General features: G+C 44.7%; 1 long non-coding RNA gene across 3 annotated transcripts in view; it reads right to left on the bottom strand.

Moving 5' to 3' along the window:
* The window catches only part of LOC122709493, a 35,740-nt gene extending 17,872 nt beyond the window's left edge, over window positions 1-17,868 (bottom strand). For 2 of the 3 annotated variants that reach the window (XR_006345533.1, XR_006345531.1), the window contains exon 1: window positions 17,733-17,868. This is a non-coding gene — a long non-coding RNA (uncharacterized LOC122709493). Of the gene's footprint in view, window positions 1-11,370; window positions 11,877-17,732 lie in introns of those variants that run through there. The other variant, XR_006345532.1, reaches the window with a different exon arrangement.
* Between the last annotated feature and the right edge of the window lie 296 nt (window positions 17,869-18,164).

Here is an 18,164-nt window from a genome sequence, read left to right as displayed (position 1 = left end):
TTCTGGGGCATACAAACTAAGAGAGACTGGAAAGAACTTGGCTGGTGAGTTGAAAGATAATTTTCTCTCAAGGAGGCCAGAGAGGATAAAGGGGGCCAAATCATGCAGGTGCTTGGTATCTTTAGAGGCATTTGTGTCTCAGATGGTTTCACAGTGGGAGTCTGTCTTCTCCTGCCCAATGGTCAACTGCTCTTAGCCAAAGACTGTCGCTGAACTGATTCTGTATCCCTACAACATGCCCCTCTCCCTCCCCTTGACCCTACTCCTCCCTAGCATCTTGGACCATCTAGTTCAGAGTCAACTCCATAGGGTCAGGAACTTTGTTTTGTTCATGGCTGTAACCTTGGTACCTATAGCACTGTCTGGCATTTGGCATGTAGTGTCCAACAAATACTTACTGGATAAATGAATCCTACAAATAAGAAAACCAGGAATCAGAAAAGGTAAATGGTTTATATAAGGTCATACCCAAGGTCAACTGGAGTACTGGTTCTAGAAGGCAGTCTCCTGCTTCTAAGAAGCTTTTGCTATGCTCCCCAGTCTCTCAACTTGGGATTGGTCTGGTCTGATCCACGATCTTGCATGGAAATCTGAGGGACACCCTCCACCAAAGGACTCTACAAGATTTTGTCATCTCCTGGGAGAATTACAGGACAGGGCAAGAGCTCAACAAAAGTGCATCAGCTTTAGAGCCAGGCTGGCTGAATTTGGGTCTTAATTCTGACCTCAGAGTAAGCTCCATGACCTTCCCAGAGACCTAAGCCCTCTGAGTTCCGGTGGGATAGAGACCAGCTCGTGTTCACAGTAAAGAGAGTGACATTAGGGTCTGAGAAGGGACAGTCTGACTTTTCCATTTTCACCTGGCTCCTCTTTGTTCCTAGAAGAAGCCTGGAATAACCAGTAGGAAATTCCTCACAATTTTCACGTAAATGACCTGAAGAATAAATACAGATTAATTTTTAATCAATCGTTACGGATGGAAGTGACCTACACAAAATACAATTGCGAACAGTTCAAATTGAACATGTTAAAATGTATTGTACATTTGGAACTAACGAAAGATTGAAATCATTCTGATAAGATTTTTATCACAAGAGTTACAGAGGAGAAAGGGATGAATAGACAGAACCGAGAGGATTTTTAGTGCAATAGTGAAACTATTCTGTATAGTACTATCACAGCTGATAGCTGTCATTCTACATGTGGTCAAACCCATAGGATGTACACCAAGAGTGAGCCCTAATGTAAACTCTGGACTTAGCGTGATGATGCGTCAATGTTGCTTCATCAGCTATGAAAAATGTGCCACCATGGTGGGAGAGGTCCATGGTGGAGGAGGTTGTGCGGGTGTGAGGACCGAGGAGCATGGGAGAAGTCTCTGTACTTTCCATTCGATTTTGCTGTGAACCTAAAACTCTTCTAAAAAATTAAAAGCTAATTAAGTTTTTAAAATCTACCACAAAAAAAAAGGTAACACCCACAAAAGAGAATTCCAGTGGAAACTGTTACAGTTTGTAAAACTTGATGAGGACCTGAAAAATTGATCAATGAAGCAAATATTCTTTGTGAAACCTACCTAGGAAGGAGTTGATATTGTTGAAAATGGACAAAAATCAGGACCTGTTTAACCAAGTAAACCGTGTTTAATTAATCCATTAAGTTGGCTTGGCAGAGTGTGCCTCCTGTTTTGGTTGTAAACACATCTGTTTTTGTATCATTCTGTATTTTTTAAAGTTTGTGTAAACAAAACTGCAGTCAGAGAATTCTAGGGGTCAACATTGTAGGATATATTAATACATGTTCACAGGGTCAAATGGCAAGGTGCAAGCTCCCCGAACCTGGCATGGGGCCCTGGTTGCAGAGAAAACTCATTTGTCCATTCACCAAGTGTTTGCTGAGCTCAGATTTGCTAGAAGCACTGAATGTCTGTGCTTGGGGTGAAATTTTCAATCTCAGACCTTGGGGTTGAGCAGGGAACCCAGTCCTGGGTGTTGTGACAAGTCTTAGCAGCAACTGCAGGGACACAGAAGTGACTCATTGGCTGAGGCAGGTGCTTGCAGGAGGCTTCACTGAGGACATGACGTTTGAGCTGAGTCTTCAGAAAGAGTCCAGGGGCTCCAAGATGACAAGGGACAGAAAAAGCATTCCGGGCAAAGGGAATCTTATACCCTAGATGCATGGGAGATGGCAGTGTTCAGAAACCTCGAAACAGTCCCCTGGGTTAGACACAGAGGAGAGGGCAGAAGCCAAGGGCCTGGAATGCCTGACATCCTGGGCTTTCTCCTGCCTGCAGTGAACACAGCTGCATGGAGGGCCAAGTGCAGGGCCAAGGCTAAGGGGAGGGGGAGGCCAGAGAGGACACCAGGTAACTGAGCAGGGGCAGGATGGGCGCAGGGGCTAAAAGGGAAACTAAGGAAGCAGGATGGAGAGGAAGCAGGGATAGCATCCAGGACTGTCTCCCAAGGGCTCGTTAAGGCCGGTATGGGGTGGGGAAGTGCTGTGAACCAGGGGTGGACACTCAGGAGGAAAGGAGAGTGAAACATGCAAGATCATTTTGGTCAATTGTTCAGAAAAAATGTTGGCATCAGAATCCTTCAAATGAAACCTTAAGAATTAAAAACAATACATAGAGCTGCTTCAATGACTAAGGTGCCTTGGAAAGGTGTGGCGGGGGGTTGGCCTCCCCAGGACTGCTGTTTTAAGGCCCCTGCTATGGGTCTGAGCCCCATTTTCAACTGAGGCTCAGAGGTGGGGTGTTTCCTGGCTCAGAGCACACAGCTGGGACGGCTCTGGGACCCCGCTCAGGGACTCCTGGAGACCTGCTCCTCCTTCCACAGCCAGGAGGCTGAGTAGTAATGAGGACTTAGCGTTCTTGGCCCCCACTCCTGCCCAGCTGTCCTTCTGACTGAGGATGTCTCGAGTCACAGAAAAGCCAAATTCCTGTGAATCTGTCCTAGTCCCTGGACCCTGTTCATACTCTGGCTGGGCAAATACCCCATGATGTACTGGTTCTTTGCTGCTAGCATCACTTCTCCGGGAGACACCCATTATTCAAACCCCCAGGTGCATCTGCCCCAGGTGGTAAGCAGAAAAAAATTGAGTCATAGCTCTGCCACCATCAGCTGTGTGGTCTTTGGAAAATCACTTGGCCTCTCTGAACCATAGATTCCTCCTCCACAAATCAGAGGTCATCATGCTAACTCTGGCTACCTCAAAATGGTGTAAGGATTGTTGTTGTTTAGCCCCTAAGTCATGTCCGAGTCTTTTCAACCCCTTGGATTGTAGCCTTCCAGGGTTCCCTGCCCTCCTCTGTCCATGGAATTTTCCAGGCAAGAATGCTGGAGACGGTTGCCATTTCCTTCTCCAGAGGATCTTCCCAACCCAGGGATCAAACCTGCATGTCCTGCATTGGCAGGTGGATTCTTTACCACTGAGCAAGGCAATCAGCAAAACCGTGTTGTATCCTGAAAAATCTCTATGGGAACACAAGGGACCCATGATATTTTTCATTTGTAAAGGTTTCTTCCATAAGAAGTAATAACTTCTAAGACTATCACCACCCTTCAAACAGCCCCGGAGAGCCGAAGCAGGATGTATTTAAAAGGAGGTGGGATGAACAGGACCTAAGAAAAATCTTCCCTCATGTTTGTCCCATCAGATCCTCACTGAAGATTCTATTTACTCTTAATTTAGGTACAACCGGAACAAACTTACTCATCTGTTTCCCAGCGCACAGTACTTGAGAAGAAGCAAATTAAAAGGTGGGGAGAGAATGACAAAGGAAAAATGTACTGAAAAGGATGAGACAGAAGCACTATTAAAAGTGGATGCAAAACCTTCGCCATCATAGCCTGGAGGTAAACAGAAAAAGTGCAGGAAGCCTGAGGCCATCAGGGTACAATTGTTGATACACCCAATAGGACCCTGAGTCAACCAAAGATAAAAATAGGAACAAAATATTAAATTAAGTACAGCATACTCATTTTTTAAGAGACTCACAGCCTTTAAAATCAGCAGTTCCACTTCTAAAGCATACATCCTAAGAAAATAACCAGTCAGGGGCACAGAGCTATGTATATACAAGATTATTCATTACAGTACTCTTTTCAGTAATGAAAAAATTTGAAACACTCTAAATGTCCTTTAAAAGATGATGAGCAGTATCTTCCATTCTCAAAACACTTTCTAGAAGGTTGTTGTATTTGCATATCATCCATTCTATGGCTTTTATTTTTTTTTTAATTTATTTATTATTTAATTGAAGGATAATTGCTTTACAGAATTTTGTTGCTTTCTGTCAAACCTCAACATGAATCAGCCACAGGTATACATATATCCCCTTCCTCTTGAACCTCCCTCCCATTTCCCTCCCCATCCCACCCTTCTAGATTGATTCAGAGCCCCTGTTTGAGTTCCCTGAGACATACAGTAAATTCCCAATGGCTATCTTTTTTACATATGGCAATTAAGTTTCTATGGCTTTTCTTTAAACTGATTCATTCATTTTATTCAAATAAATGTAATTTCTTAAAAAAAAATATGATATTACCCTAAACAGAATGTTAGTGTCAGTTACCGTACATAGAAGTAATCACAGTGCAAAGAAATCATGTCATTATAATCTAGCTAGATGAGCTTACAGAACTGTAGAATGAAAAGTATTCTCCCTTTTTGCTTCCTGATTTAAACAAAACCATTATTTAAAAAGAGAGTTTGGAGGACTGTCAGGAAATCTGATGACAGACTCTCCAGGGAATCAAGGTTCATTTTGTTAGGTGTGGAACTGGCATTGTGGCTGCATAAAAAATATCTTTTTTTTTTTATAAGGAATGCATACTAAGGGATGCAGGGCTAAAATGACAAGATAACTGGATTTGCTTTAAAATATTTCAGCAAAATAAATGATTGACAAAGCAAATGTGGCAAAATCTTGATCATTACTGAATCCAGGTGATGGGTATTGGAAAGTTTCTCTCTACTTTTAAGTAGCTTGAAAATTTGCCTAATAAAAATAAATTTAAAAATATAAATAGGAAGATCCCTTGTTCATGGGCGACCAAGGCTGACAAAGCCCTTGTCATTTTGAAAAGAGTCAAACCCTAATTTCTGTGCATATTAACAGACATTTTATACACTGGCAATATGACTCTTTTGAATTAATGTAGGTCAGATTCAACAAAAATAAATAAAAATAATGATGCAAATCCATACATAATGACAAGGGAAGGGGTCCAAGACAGATTGCTGAGTGGGGAAGTATGCACTAGAAGAATGTGTTTGGCTCCATCTCCTATATGTAAAACTGTGAAGGAAAATCCCCTGAGTCTGTGCACCCAGAGAGAGTCTGAATACTGGGACGCTAAACAGTTATCTCAGGATAGGGAGGGTCCTCTTCTTGCCTTTGTTTGTATCTTTATGCTCTGTATTGTGTAAACTTTTTACTTTTTACAATTGAGTAGATACTATTCTTATAATCAGGGAAAAGGCTATTACCATTGTAAGGCAAAAAGAAGAAATCAGGAAAATATTTCTATCTGTATAATGAAATGATTTAAATATACACAAGGAAAAAATAAATAAATAAAATAAATATACACAAGGCTGCTTAACAGAAAATGAAACTTCCATTATTATCCCATGGCCTCTGACACTGCGCATTTACTGTCCGTGTCTGGCAAAGGTGCTGGAACAGGCCTCCTGTAAGCTGATCTCAGCCCAGGGGCCTGAGCAAGCGGAGGGAGGGGCGTCGGGTTTCCCGGACTTAGCCCTCTGCTCACACCATGCGCCCTGCCTGCGTGTTCTCTGCTCTCTTCTGTGGCTCCCTCTCTCCCCACTTGGAGGCTCAGCTCCAGGAAGGCTGATCCGATGCCCCAGCAGGCATTACCTGGGTTTCTCCTTTGACAGGTGTCAATCTTCAGCCCATTTGCTGGGACCTGTCCAGAGCACTGGCAAGCAGAGGCCTCTTTCTGGGAGGGCTCACAGGCCCTGCTGGGTGCAAGGAGCCCAGCAGAGTGGATGGGACTCAGACATGCTTCCTATCCCTTTCTAGGCTGGGTGACCTGGAGGAGTCATTTTCCCTCCTAAGGCCTCAATTTTCACAGCTGTAAAATGGGAATAAATGGACCTAATAGATATACACCACTCAGAAAATTAAATGAGATGGCCTTGAGAGAGTTGGTAATCTCTAAAGCATTCAATTAAAAGATAATTTTTAATGTTAGTAGTACCATATACATATTTATTGGTAATGACAAGGACAGGATTAAGAACTTTATTATCTTTCAAAATCACAAGGGCATATTTATTCTAGTATTTTCAAAAAATTTCCTAAGGAAATTCACACATTCGAAAATGTGTGAATAAGGATGTTCATCAATGTATAATAGCAAACATGGGAAACTATCTCCTATGGCTTGTCATGCAACTATTAAAAATGATAAAACATGTTGAGTGATTGAGGAAATGCTTACAACATATTGCCAAATTTAAAAATCTAGCTCCAGAAGAGTATAATCTATTTTTTAATATATATATGTATGCTTGTATGTATGCACTATATATATATATATATATATGTATATATATATAGGCTTCCCAAGTAGCATCAGTGGTAAAGAACCTGGCTGCTAACGCAGAAGAGATGCAGATTCAGTCCCTGGGTTGGGAAGATCCCCTGGAGGAGGACATGCTAACGCACTGCAATAATCCTTGCCTGGAGAATCCCAAGGACAGAGGAGCCTGGTGAGCTAGAGGCCACGGGGTCACAGAGTTGGACATGGCTGAAGCAACTTAGCACACACACATAAACACACATACACACATATCACACACAGAGAGACAGAGGGAAATATCTACAAAGATCTACAGTTATCTCTGGATTAAGTGCTTACAGATCACTTTTTCAGTCTTCTTTTTTGTGTGTATCTGACTTTTCTAAATTTGTCTAAAATAAAATGTGTCTAAAATGCCTTTGTGTGGCATTTCTAAGTTACCTTTTAACCATTCCTCTTCCCCCACCACTACCACTACCAAATGTCCCTGTCCAGAAGTTAATGATAAAAGACTGTCCCAGGCCCCCAGCCTTGGATTGTGAGGGCCTCCAAGGTCACGAGACAACCCCATGGACCTCTGGTGTCTATGTGGAAGAGTCTGGTGTGATTTTCACCAGACAGTGAACACGGTGGGTGAACAATTAGCCAGCTCTGGGCAGAGAAACTGCCCCCCAGGAGACTCACACAGGGACCATGGCCTTGGGAACAAACAGGAGCCTCTCAAACAAATTCCCAGGAGGCAGGTCAATTAGAAAACTTAGCCCCTAGGCCTCACCACCCCCTCCATCGTGTAACCTGATAGGCTGGGTTGGAGGGTCCTTGAAGGGGGTAAGCAGATGGGAAAAGACAGGTTGGAGGGCTGGGACTTTCCCTCCTCTCTCTCTCCCACTGCCCCCGCCTCCCCACCTCCTTCCCCACTTCAAGCCAGCCCTCACCACTCCCTCTGGGCTCCTCCCCCATCTGTGTCTCTACCCTAGTCTCCATTATACACCAGTCTCCTCTCCAAAAACGCCACAGTCTTTCTAGGAATCTTCCAAAAAGACGATATTGTAAAATGTCAGAGCCGAAAATAACACTCTACTTTCTCACTTTCTAGTTGAGGAAACTAGTTCAAGGAGATTAATCGATGTGTCCAAAACGTCCATCCAGTAGATGTATTAATAGAACCCAAGATAAGAGCTCAGATGTCTTTATTCCTAGGCCAGGGTGACTGTGACCTCTACCATTTCACTTCCTGCTGTTGGCTGAAAGCAAGCCCTGCACTGTGCTTAGGAGCATGGTCTCCAGGGCTGAACCCCTGGGTTCAAATTCCAGATCTTGTATGTACCACCCATGTGGTCTTGGAGCCCCAGTTCGGAAGCAAAACAATAGTAGTAATTACATCGTGTCTTTGTGTAAAGATTAAATGAGTTAAAGCATATTTAGAGGAGAACCTGGAAGGTGGTGTATGTTATGGAAGCCTCTGCTATCTTGATAATTTTGTCAGCCAGTTAATTGTATCTATGGCTAAGGTCTACGGGGATCGCAAGAGTCAGACACGACTGAGCGGCTAAGCACACACATACATGGAAGAAGTCAGCAAAGGGCAGATATGAACCAAATGATTCAGCCGAGAAAACACAGGAGCTCCTCAGAAGGCAAAAGCTCAGAACCTCCATCTTCTTCAGGAGCACGTGAGGCCCAGGGCATCACCGAGCCAGCAGAACGGAGTTCAGAAAACAGAGGCTCACACATATGGTTGTCCGTGTGTGCTAAGTCACTTCAGTCGTGTCCAACTCTATGCGACCCTACAGACTGGAGCTCACCAGGCTCCTCTGTCCATGGGATTCTCCAGGAGAGAATACTGGAATGTGTTGCCAGGCCCTCTTCCAGGGGATCTTCCCGACCCAGGGATCAAACCTGCGTCTCTTAAGTCTCCTGTATTGTCAGGTGGGTTCTTTAGCACCACCTGGGAAGCTTACAGTAAACATTCATTTGCAATGCCTGGAGGAAAAATGACCCACCCATACTGCAGGGTCAAGACGGATGTCTGGATTAAGAAGAAGTAAAGGTCACCCCAACCTCCACCATACATAAAAGTCAATCCCAAATGGGAACATAGGCCTAAATTGTGAAAGTTAAACAATGAAACCTCTAGACAATAACATGAGAGGATATCCTCACAGCCAAAGGATAGACAAGATTTTCTTAACAGGATGCAAAAATCATAAAGGAAAAGATTGATAAATCGGACTTCATTAAATTTGAGAATCTCCACAATTAAGAATAAAAATTTAAGAAATCCAACATAGGAAATAATATTTCAAAGGAAATAATTCCTGCAATGATTCAATCTTATATCATCATTAGCATCTACCAAGATGTAGTTTACTTTAAAAAATTTGAAAATTTCTGTTCAATAACAAAAATTTCTGTTCTGTTCATGTCTGTTTCATAAAGAAAATGAGAAGGCAAGCCTGAAAAATTCATATCCATAGTATATCAAGAACTGGAACTCATTATGAAAAAGTCAACAACTGCACAAAAAAAGGGCAAAAGTCTTAAATGGGAAAAAAAAATTGTTTAAGTGTTCAGATAAGGACTTCCCTAGTGGTTCAATTTTAAAATATATATATATATATATATATATATATATATATGCCTATCAGTGCAGAAAAACACGGGCTCAATCCCTGATCAGGGAGGATTCTACATGCCGTGGAGCAACTAAGCCTGTGTACCACAGCTACTGAAGCCCAAATGCCCTAGAGCCTGTGGTCCACAGCAAGAGAAGCCCGCACAGTGAGAGGCCTGCACACAGCTACTAGAGGAAAGTCCTCGCAGCAGTGAAGACCCAGCACAGCTTATAAATAAATAGAGTATTCAAATAAATAGCAATCAAGTAAATGCACATTAAAATCATAATTATAGACTGCTATAGACCCGTCAGAACAGTTTTTTTTTTTTAAATAAGGTAGTATCAAGTTTTGGCATGTTTATGGAGCAATTCATGGAATTCCCTCTCCTACAATGCTGGTGCACACAACTGGACAGACAAAAGAACTTTTTTCTGTTGAGCATACCTGTGTTTCTAGAACCCGGTTCTCTCCTATCCAGCAATGTGATAATCACATACACTATGCTGATCTTGTGACCTCAGAGACATCAAATAGCTCTGAGATCTCAAACAGGTTGATCTCGTATATCTAGAGGCAGGATTTGAACTCAGGCTTCAAACTCCAAAGTTCGGGTTCTGAGCCACTGGCCTAGATTGTCTTGTTCAAAATATGGGAGCCGCTATCTCATCCTAAATCACATTTTCATTTTCATCAGCTTGAGTAATTCTTGACCCCTGTGATTTCGGCACGGATGGACCGCCTGGTGAGAAGACCAATTCCCTGGACTCCAGCAGAGAGATGGACGAAAGCAGGTGGTCTTTCCTCTGCAGGGGCAGACATTCAGCCATGAAACCCTTGGCTCCAGAGAACCCTCTCCCACCCTCTCCTGGACTAAGCCCTCCCCTATCCCCAGCAGGTCTGTCCTCACCCCCTCCAGTGACAGATCACCAGTTTCCTGAGGGTAAGCCATCCCAGCAACAGCTTCTACCCAAAGTTAGAAATGCGTGTGTCCTTTTGGATATAGATTACCATTTCTAACTTCTGCAGAGGCATTAGTGGAGTCTTGCAATTGTTATATTTCACTCTCTTTTTAAAAAATATAACACACACACATATACTCACATATGGATAGCCAGATACTTAACAACTGTTGCCAAGATTCTAGATTTTGCTCTAGTCATCTCCCAGCTGAACTGCTGTAATTTGTTCTTGGCTGATCTTCCTTCATCTATCATGTCATTTGTCCTCTTCAAAATGTGGCCTCACATTTGGGCTGACCCTTCTCAGTTCTCTCAATTACCACAATAATGCTAACTACACCACTTCCCACTCACCTGTTGGGGTTAGACGCCCATCCCAGTGCTGTCCCATTGTAAAAGGAACTTCTCATATCAGTCCCTTGGAGATAAGTCTCCACCAACTACTTCAATATTCCCCAAACTCCAGGGTCATGTTAGTGATGATGTCATCCAGTCTCCCTGTGCAGAGTTTCCATAATCAAGTCTTCAAACCACTAACCTCCCCCCTTCCCCATAGAAACATCAACCATGCTCTTTCTGCTGTCACTGGAGATATTTTCTGTGTGTTCAGAGTCCCCTGGCCTGCCGGTTGTTTCGGCAAAAAGTTAAGCTTGAAAGCAAGATCCACAGCTGAAGATATTGCTCAACAAAGCAATAAATCATATCATTTTACATCATTGCCCCGATCCCATACCCTACACTGCCAGACTCCTCACAGATTCACGGATCCTGTCTCTAAGGCATGCTCCAAGGAAAGACAAGAGATTTTTCAGCCTTTTGTTTTGTTTCACCAAAGAGATTTAATGTTTCCCCTTACAGAGCCAACACTTCCTTGTGTGTGTTCAGTACGAGTTCCCGCCTGCCTTCAGTTCTGGTGACCAAATGTAAACAGCTCACCAGAAGGACAGCAGGAAAGTGTTAGTGTGTAGGACTGCCCTAACCAACTGCCCAACCTTGGTGGCTTAAAACAATAGAAATTGGGGCTTTCTGGGCTGTCCAGTGGTTAAGACTCCACCTTCCGATGCAGGGGGTGCAGGATGGATCCTTGGTCAGGGACCGAAGATCCCACATGCCTTGTGGCCAAAAAAAAAAAACCATAAAACAGAAGCAATATTGCGACAAATTCAATAAAGACTTTAAAGATGGTCCACATTTTTTAAAAAAATCTTAAAAAAGAAAAACAAGAGAAATTTGTTCTCTCACCATTCTGGAAGCCAGAAGGACAAAATCGAGGTGTCAGCAGGGTCATGCCCCGTCCAGAGGCCCCAGGGGAGCATCCTTCCTTGCCTCTTCCTGCTCCTGGCGGCTCCCAGCGTCCTCTGGCTCCAGTCTCTGCCCCCGTCTTCATGGCCTTCTTCGCTCTGTGGCTGTGTCCCTCTCCTCTTCTTGTAAAGACACCAGTCATTGGACTTAGGGCTTGTTCTAAATCCAGGATGATTTCCTCTCAAGAGCCTTAACTAATTACATGTTCATTACTCTATTCCCAAACAAAGGCATATTCTGATCTCTGGGCAGACACACAAAAAAAAATTTTTTTTTTCGAGATAAGGGGGACACTATTAGACCCACTACCCAGCATGTGGAAGGATCCAGTGCTTTCTTCCTAAGACCCTCATCTGAATGCCCTGCCTTCTGCCTGCCTGCCTCATCCTTCTCCACAGACAGACAGCTGCATATGTCTTTGGTTGTAACAATCGTATTTTTTTAAACTGCCGCAAGTGTTACAGTTAAGTTTCAACTGGTGTGAAAGGAGCAGCTGCACCTCAGTCTCCCAATCTGCGAAATGGGACCAGCAGTGCCTTTCTGGCAGTTGTCATGAGGTGTAACATACCAAACCAAGGGGAGGCGCCTGGTTCAAGCTGTGATAGCTCAGCCCCCAGGCTCAGGTCTCTGGGACCAGCATGCCTGACAAATTGAACTCACTTCTGAACAGAAGGGAGATAAGGGCATGAAAACCACGTGTTGGTCACATTTAACCAGTAAGGTGAGAAAGAAGCAGAAAACAATTGCTGAGTGGCCATTGGGCTCTATTTCACTTCAGAGCTACTCTGAGTCCCACCAAGGGTGTTTCTCCAACTCCTCCCATCCTCTCCTAGATCCTGGCAGGTGGCAAGAGTATTATGTCCATTCTGCAGATGAAAACACTGAGGTAAGGAAGTTAGATGTAAGTGACTTGGCCATGATGTATGTTAAAATCTTGAGGGTCTAGTTTCAAGCCAAGGGCCATGGTGGGAGGTTTCCAGCTGGATCTGAGCTTGGGATTCAGGGGTGCTTTGAAGGCAATGAGTCACAGACCCATTGAGAGGTGTCAGAGACTGAGTCTTTCTATGGAGTTTTGTTTGTGAAGATCATATGTGCTCTGAGTCTGATAACATCAGACTCAGAGGTTAACTGGGCTGCATCTGATAACATCAAAACAGCAAAGAGAAATGTGGAAAATGAAGTCAAACCTGTTACTTGTTTTCATGAAGATGGAAAGAAAAAAAATACAAAGATGTGAATTCTACCTATTATTTCTTTTTTAATTTAGTCACATCTATTTATACATATTGACACATGGAACTAAGAGTTGGAGGCTGGTAACCATGGCTTAAATATAACACCCTAGCCAGAAGAGAAATGTGATCTTAGGGGTCCCTGAGTCCAGAAAAACCCTAAATGATCCTCTGGCTCTCAGGGGACTGAAAGTAATTGGTTGGGAGATTTTTATTTTAATCATTTTTAAGTCAAGGAGGTTTGTGGTGAAGGATGAATTCCTTTCTAACCATGTCCACCTTGACTTGCTTCAGCCACGATCCACAGCATCATTCTCACAAACCAGATCCCAGGAACTCAGAAACCCGCAAAAAGGGGGTGGGGGTGGGGGTCAAAGTTCAATCTGCCAGAACTTTATTTTCAATCCAGAACTCCATTCCTCCAACCAACTCTCGAAGAAACAATCAACTTGCCCAGTTTTGCATTTGTTTTCCTGTCAGTTTTGTGGCTGTTCATTATGTGTGAGCAGAAATGAGGGCTTGTGTATAAACACCACGGTTGAACAAGGAGCATATTTCTTCCCCCATCTCTAAATCTGGACCCTTCCCCTTCTCGCCCATGCTACAATTTCCTCTGGCACTTCAGACAGACATATGTTATTTTCAGTTCCACAACTTTCTCGTTTGCTGTATCACCGCACACATGGCCCAGCCACTGCAAATATAAATACATGTGGGCGTCTGCATTTCAACCACTGGACTCTCGCCACTTTTTTTTTTTTAATGCAATATAACTCAAGTGGATTGTCATCACAGCCAAGTGGCATGACAAAGTCCAACAAAATCAATGTTTCCCAAGCCCCGACCACCATCCCACCCCAAATTCTTGCCATTTGCCATCCACCCCTGCCCATCGGCAGATGCTCAAACTGGGTTCAGTGGGCAGAATCCTATAATGACCCTCTTATTTATTACTCTTACCTGATGATACAAGAGCCTAATAAATAAATACACTAATTGGGCTTTGCAAAGATAGATCTTCCCCAACAGTACTTATTACCACATAATAAAAACCCATGACAAGCTTCAGCTTTGTGGATACTCTGAGAGTAAATAAGAGATTATTTGCAAATTCAAACGTGCTGAACAGGTTGGCACTCTTTCAGGTAGCAGTGGGTTTAGGCCAGATGCCAAGCTGTGGGGAAGGGAGGGTTTTTTAATACGCACTCCCTTCCAGGCACCGTCAGCTGGAGTATGCTCCAGGAGTCAGCAGCAGGACAGTGGCACATGGATATACAGAGAGATGTTGGATTCTTTTCTCCCAGATCCTGGAGGACTTGCAGATGGCCCCACACAAAGGAGATGTTGGAGGGTAACTTAATGAAACTAAAAGCAGCAACTTCCTTTTAATGTGTGCTTCCTAGAAGCCACACAGTGTATCTCGTTTTAGTTTCATAAATAATTATCCCCATTTAACAGATAGGGAAACTGAGACTTAGACCAATGAAGCCTTTTGCTAAGATCTTGAACCTATGAGTCAGGGATGAGGCACCCACTGCTGACTCCTTAAGAAGTATTTGGATTTATCAACTATGTGCATTTCATATTAGTGGTTTAATCTAATTTCAGGAAACCCTGTAAGATACATATTATCAGCATTTTACATTCACAAAGATAAAGCTCTGAGAAGTTAAGTAACTTGCCCAGGGCCACTTAGATGATAAATGAGCAGAGATTTGAACCAATGTGGTCTAATTCTGAAGCCCATGCCCTAAAACATGGACCAAATAGTAAATAACTTAGGCTTTCAGTTCATCCACTGTCACTACTACTATGAGTCTCTATTGAGTTAGCCAAAAAATTCATTTGACTTTTTTCATAACATCTTCTGGAAAAGCCCTAAATGAACTTTTTGGCCAATCCAATAGCCTGAAAACAGCTATAGACAATATGTACATTGAATGGGTGAGCTTCTCAAGTGGCGCTAGTGATAAAGAACACACCTGCCAATCCAAGAGATGTAAGAGACGTGGGTTCGATCACTGGATCAGGAAGATCTCCTGGAGGAGGGCATAACAACTCACTCCAGTGTTCTTTCTTGGAGAATCCCAAGGACAGAGGAGCCTGGCAGGCTACCATCCATAAGGTTGCGAAGAGTCGGACAAGACTGAAGCATCTTAGCATGCAGGCACAAATGAATGGGTGTAGCTTTGTTCCGGTCAAACTTTATCAACAAAAACAGGCAGGTGGGCAGATTTGGCTAAAGAGTTGTAGTCTGCTGACCCCTGCTCTAAAACACTACAGCCAACATGTCACATCCGTGGTCAAGGTCAGGGAATGCTGAGCACAAGCTAGAGGCACAGAAACCAGTGCATGGCCCTTTGCTCTCCCTGACCTCATCTTCTATTCCTCTTCCCTGACTCTCTCTGCTCCAGCCACGTAGCCTCCCTGCTGCTCTTCAAACACACTTTCATCCTACTGCCTCAGGGCCTTTGCACTTGCTGTTCCCTGCCTGGAATGTCTGTTCTTTGAGATCTCCTCTTGGTTTACTGTCTCATCTCCTTCTGTTTCCTGAACCACTCTCAACTTTGGGTGAGAGCTTCTCTGAATACCCTAACAAAACATACAGCACACACTCAGGTCAATATTTCCTCTCTCTCTCTCCCCTGCTTTCTTTCTTTCTCTCCATGGTCCTCATCACCATCAGAAAACACCATCATTTTACTAACACATTTCATTTGTTTTCTGTCTGTGCCCTCGAACACTAGAATGGAAGCTCTGGGAGGGGAGCCATTCTTGTTTTGTCCGTTTGGTCACTGCAATCCATCCCCAGATTCTAGAATAGTACTTGGCACAGTGAGGGCCCAGGAAATACTTGCAGGATGAGTTAATATATTTTGGACTGATGGGAACTCATCTTTAGAGCGAGCAGAACTTGGCCCCAGCAAAACTGCCTCGGACTGCAGGCACTTCACTGTGATGACTTCTGGGCCCACCTGGGCACTGCCCAGGGCAGAATCAGGGGCCCCAGCACTTCTCAGCAACTTTGCAACGTCTCCATTGATCATACGAAGCACAGCGGCATGGGGGTGGGAAGGCATTTGCGGAGGAACAGGGAAGTTGAACCATCAGCATGAAATTCCCTAGGCTTCATCTTCCTCACGCTGACCTCTGTCTGTCTGAGTGATTGTCCGATGCTTCTGAAGCCCTTTGAACTCGCCCTTCCTCTGGGCACAGTTACTATCTCTCTGGAAGGGAATCATTCATTTGACACCCTGTTAGAGGTAACGGATGAGTCAGGAGGCTAGCTTCGGGATGTTTCTCAGCAGCAGCGTTCCCCCACCCCAACTCCGCCTCCACCAGAGATGAGGGGAAACCTTTTGGGTCTGTAACCTGACACTTTGTTTTACGAATGAACTAATTTTCCATAGGCACCTTCAAGCTGGGAAACATCCCAGAGGTGGACTAACCTTTAACATTAGGTGTAATTAAGGATTAGCCATGTCACCTGACCCGTGAAGCACCGGAGACCAGAGATAATAAATCCGCCCTCCCCGCTTCGCCCCAGCCACCATGGGCCGTTCCCCACAGGCAGCTCAGCCTCGGGACCTGGGAGGCCTAGCAGTGAACAAGTAACACCCGCAGCTCAAGCACCCTTCCGTATCCAGACCAGGCAGAAGAAAGCATTGCCTGGGTGCAAATCCAGTTTACAACCAACCAGAGACGGGAAGGGTCCACGCCGAACACTCTGGGCAGGCCACTGCATCTTTCTTCACGGTCATGACTGAGTTAGTTACTGACTTGCCAGGGGACCCTGGGCCAGTCCTGGGCTCCCATTGTCCCCGTGTGGTTACTGAAGGCAAGATGTCTCTGGGGTTCCCAAAAGAAGAAAGTCACCGGTAGTCATAGAGATGAGCGCTTTCCTCGCCTCTCTCCCTCCAGCCCTGTGTCCCCCTTCCTTCTCTCAACCCCCCAGCCTGCCTCCTCAGCCCTTTCCTCTTCAAGACCCAGTGCTTCCCAGTGCCTGGGAGGGACTGCACAGATGTGGGGGCTTCTGCTCAGCCCACACGCCCACCTCATGAACGCGGCACCCCGGTCCTGTCTGGGGGCCCCTGTGTGCATGCAGTTTCTCTCACGTCCGCCGGGCCGGCCCCGGGGAGAGGGCTTCAGGCTCCCTCTATGCCCAGGGTACTTGACTGTTAATGATCCCCGGGCACACTTCCCCCACCCTGTCCCCTGAGACATTTCCAGAGTTGTTTTATGAGCGAGGCTGGGGAAATCTATTAATGAGAGCGGTAATTGCTACCTTTGGGCATCTAGGGCTGATTTACAACGGTTAATGCCTCAGATTCCAAAGGCATAAATTTCAGCTTTTCCGCCATTTTTGTCTGGAGCAAAATGACACAGAGGGAGATTGCATATCCTGGGCTACAGATGTTTGGCTGCACAGAGTGTTCCTCTAAGATGGGGCAGGGACAGAGGAGTTGTTTAATTTAATTGACAATAGAGCATCACTGACGCTTATGAAACCCTATGCAGCTACATGGGTGCAAAAGCGTTCGATGGATGGCAATGCCTATTTCTTAGGAGAAAGGAATACAGGACTAGACAAGGAGACTGGGCAAGTCCTCAACCCCACCCCACCCTCCAGCTCTGTCCTGATTGGTTTGATCACTTGGTCATGAAGGTGACACGGCTTCCAAAGTGCTCTCTTCACCCTCAGGGAGTGGCTGTGTTTCTGAGTGGCTCAGCCATGTCCTTGAGAGTCCTTTGGGGGGGAAAAAAAAAAAAGATTTCCAAGATCAAGGAGAGGTGACCCCGTGTGGAGGGTGATCGGGTGTCTGTCAAAAAGCAAGGAGACTGACCCCATTTTCCTTCCAAATGAGTATCTGAGGGAGTTGGAAACTCGAAAAAGAATTCAGTTTTTGGGATTCATCCAACTGGAGTTTCCAGGAACCCCTCATAAGAGCTATAAAGCCACAGTAATTTATTCCCAAAAGGAAAGAGGAAAAACAGCTACAACACGAGCAGAAAAACACAAGCTCCACCACCAGCACCATCCCCACCGGCTGCTGGAAATCATCTTCCTACCTTGGCTGACAGATGCCTCATGACGGGCGAATAAGTGGCCTTGGCGCCAAGCAGGTACCAGAAAGCCCTGGTCCAGGCCCATGACCCACCCTTCCAGCTGCCCCATCAGAGACCTGCTCTCGGACAGAAAGTAGCACAGCCCATGTGCTGTGTGGAGATCCTCCACAACTCCAGCAGCCCCTGGGATTCCAATCATTCAACAAATATTTGCCACGTGTCTGCTACGTGCAAGGCACAGCACAAACAGGCCTGAAGGAATTTCTGGCCCATTCTTAGGCCAGTTTTGAGTGAGAGTTTAATAACAGCTCATCCCTGTCTCCTGTACAATTCTTTATGATTTTTCAAACCCCTTATTAAATATTTGAAAATGTCAATAGCCCAATAAGTGGACAACCCCACTTTACAGAGGAAGAATATCATGTTTAGAGAAGC

This window comes from Cervus elaphus, chromosome 15, assembly GCF_910594005.1.
Source record: "Cervus elaphus chromosome 15, mCerEla1.1, whole genome shotgun sequence".
NCBI lineage: Eukaryota > Metazoa > Chordata > Mammalia > Artiodactyla > Cervidae > Cervus > Cervus elaphus.
The sequence above is the reverse complement of the archived record's forward strand: the minus strand, read 5'-3'. Positions and strand labels throughout refer to the sequence as shown.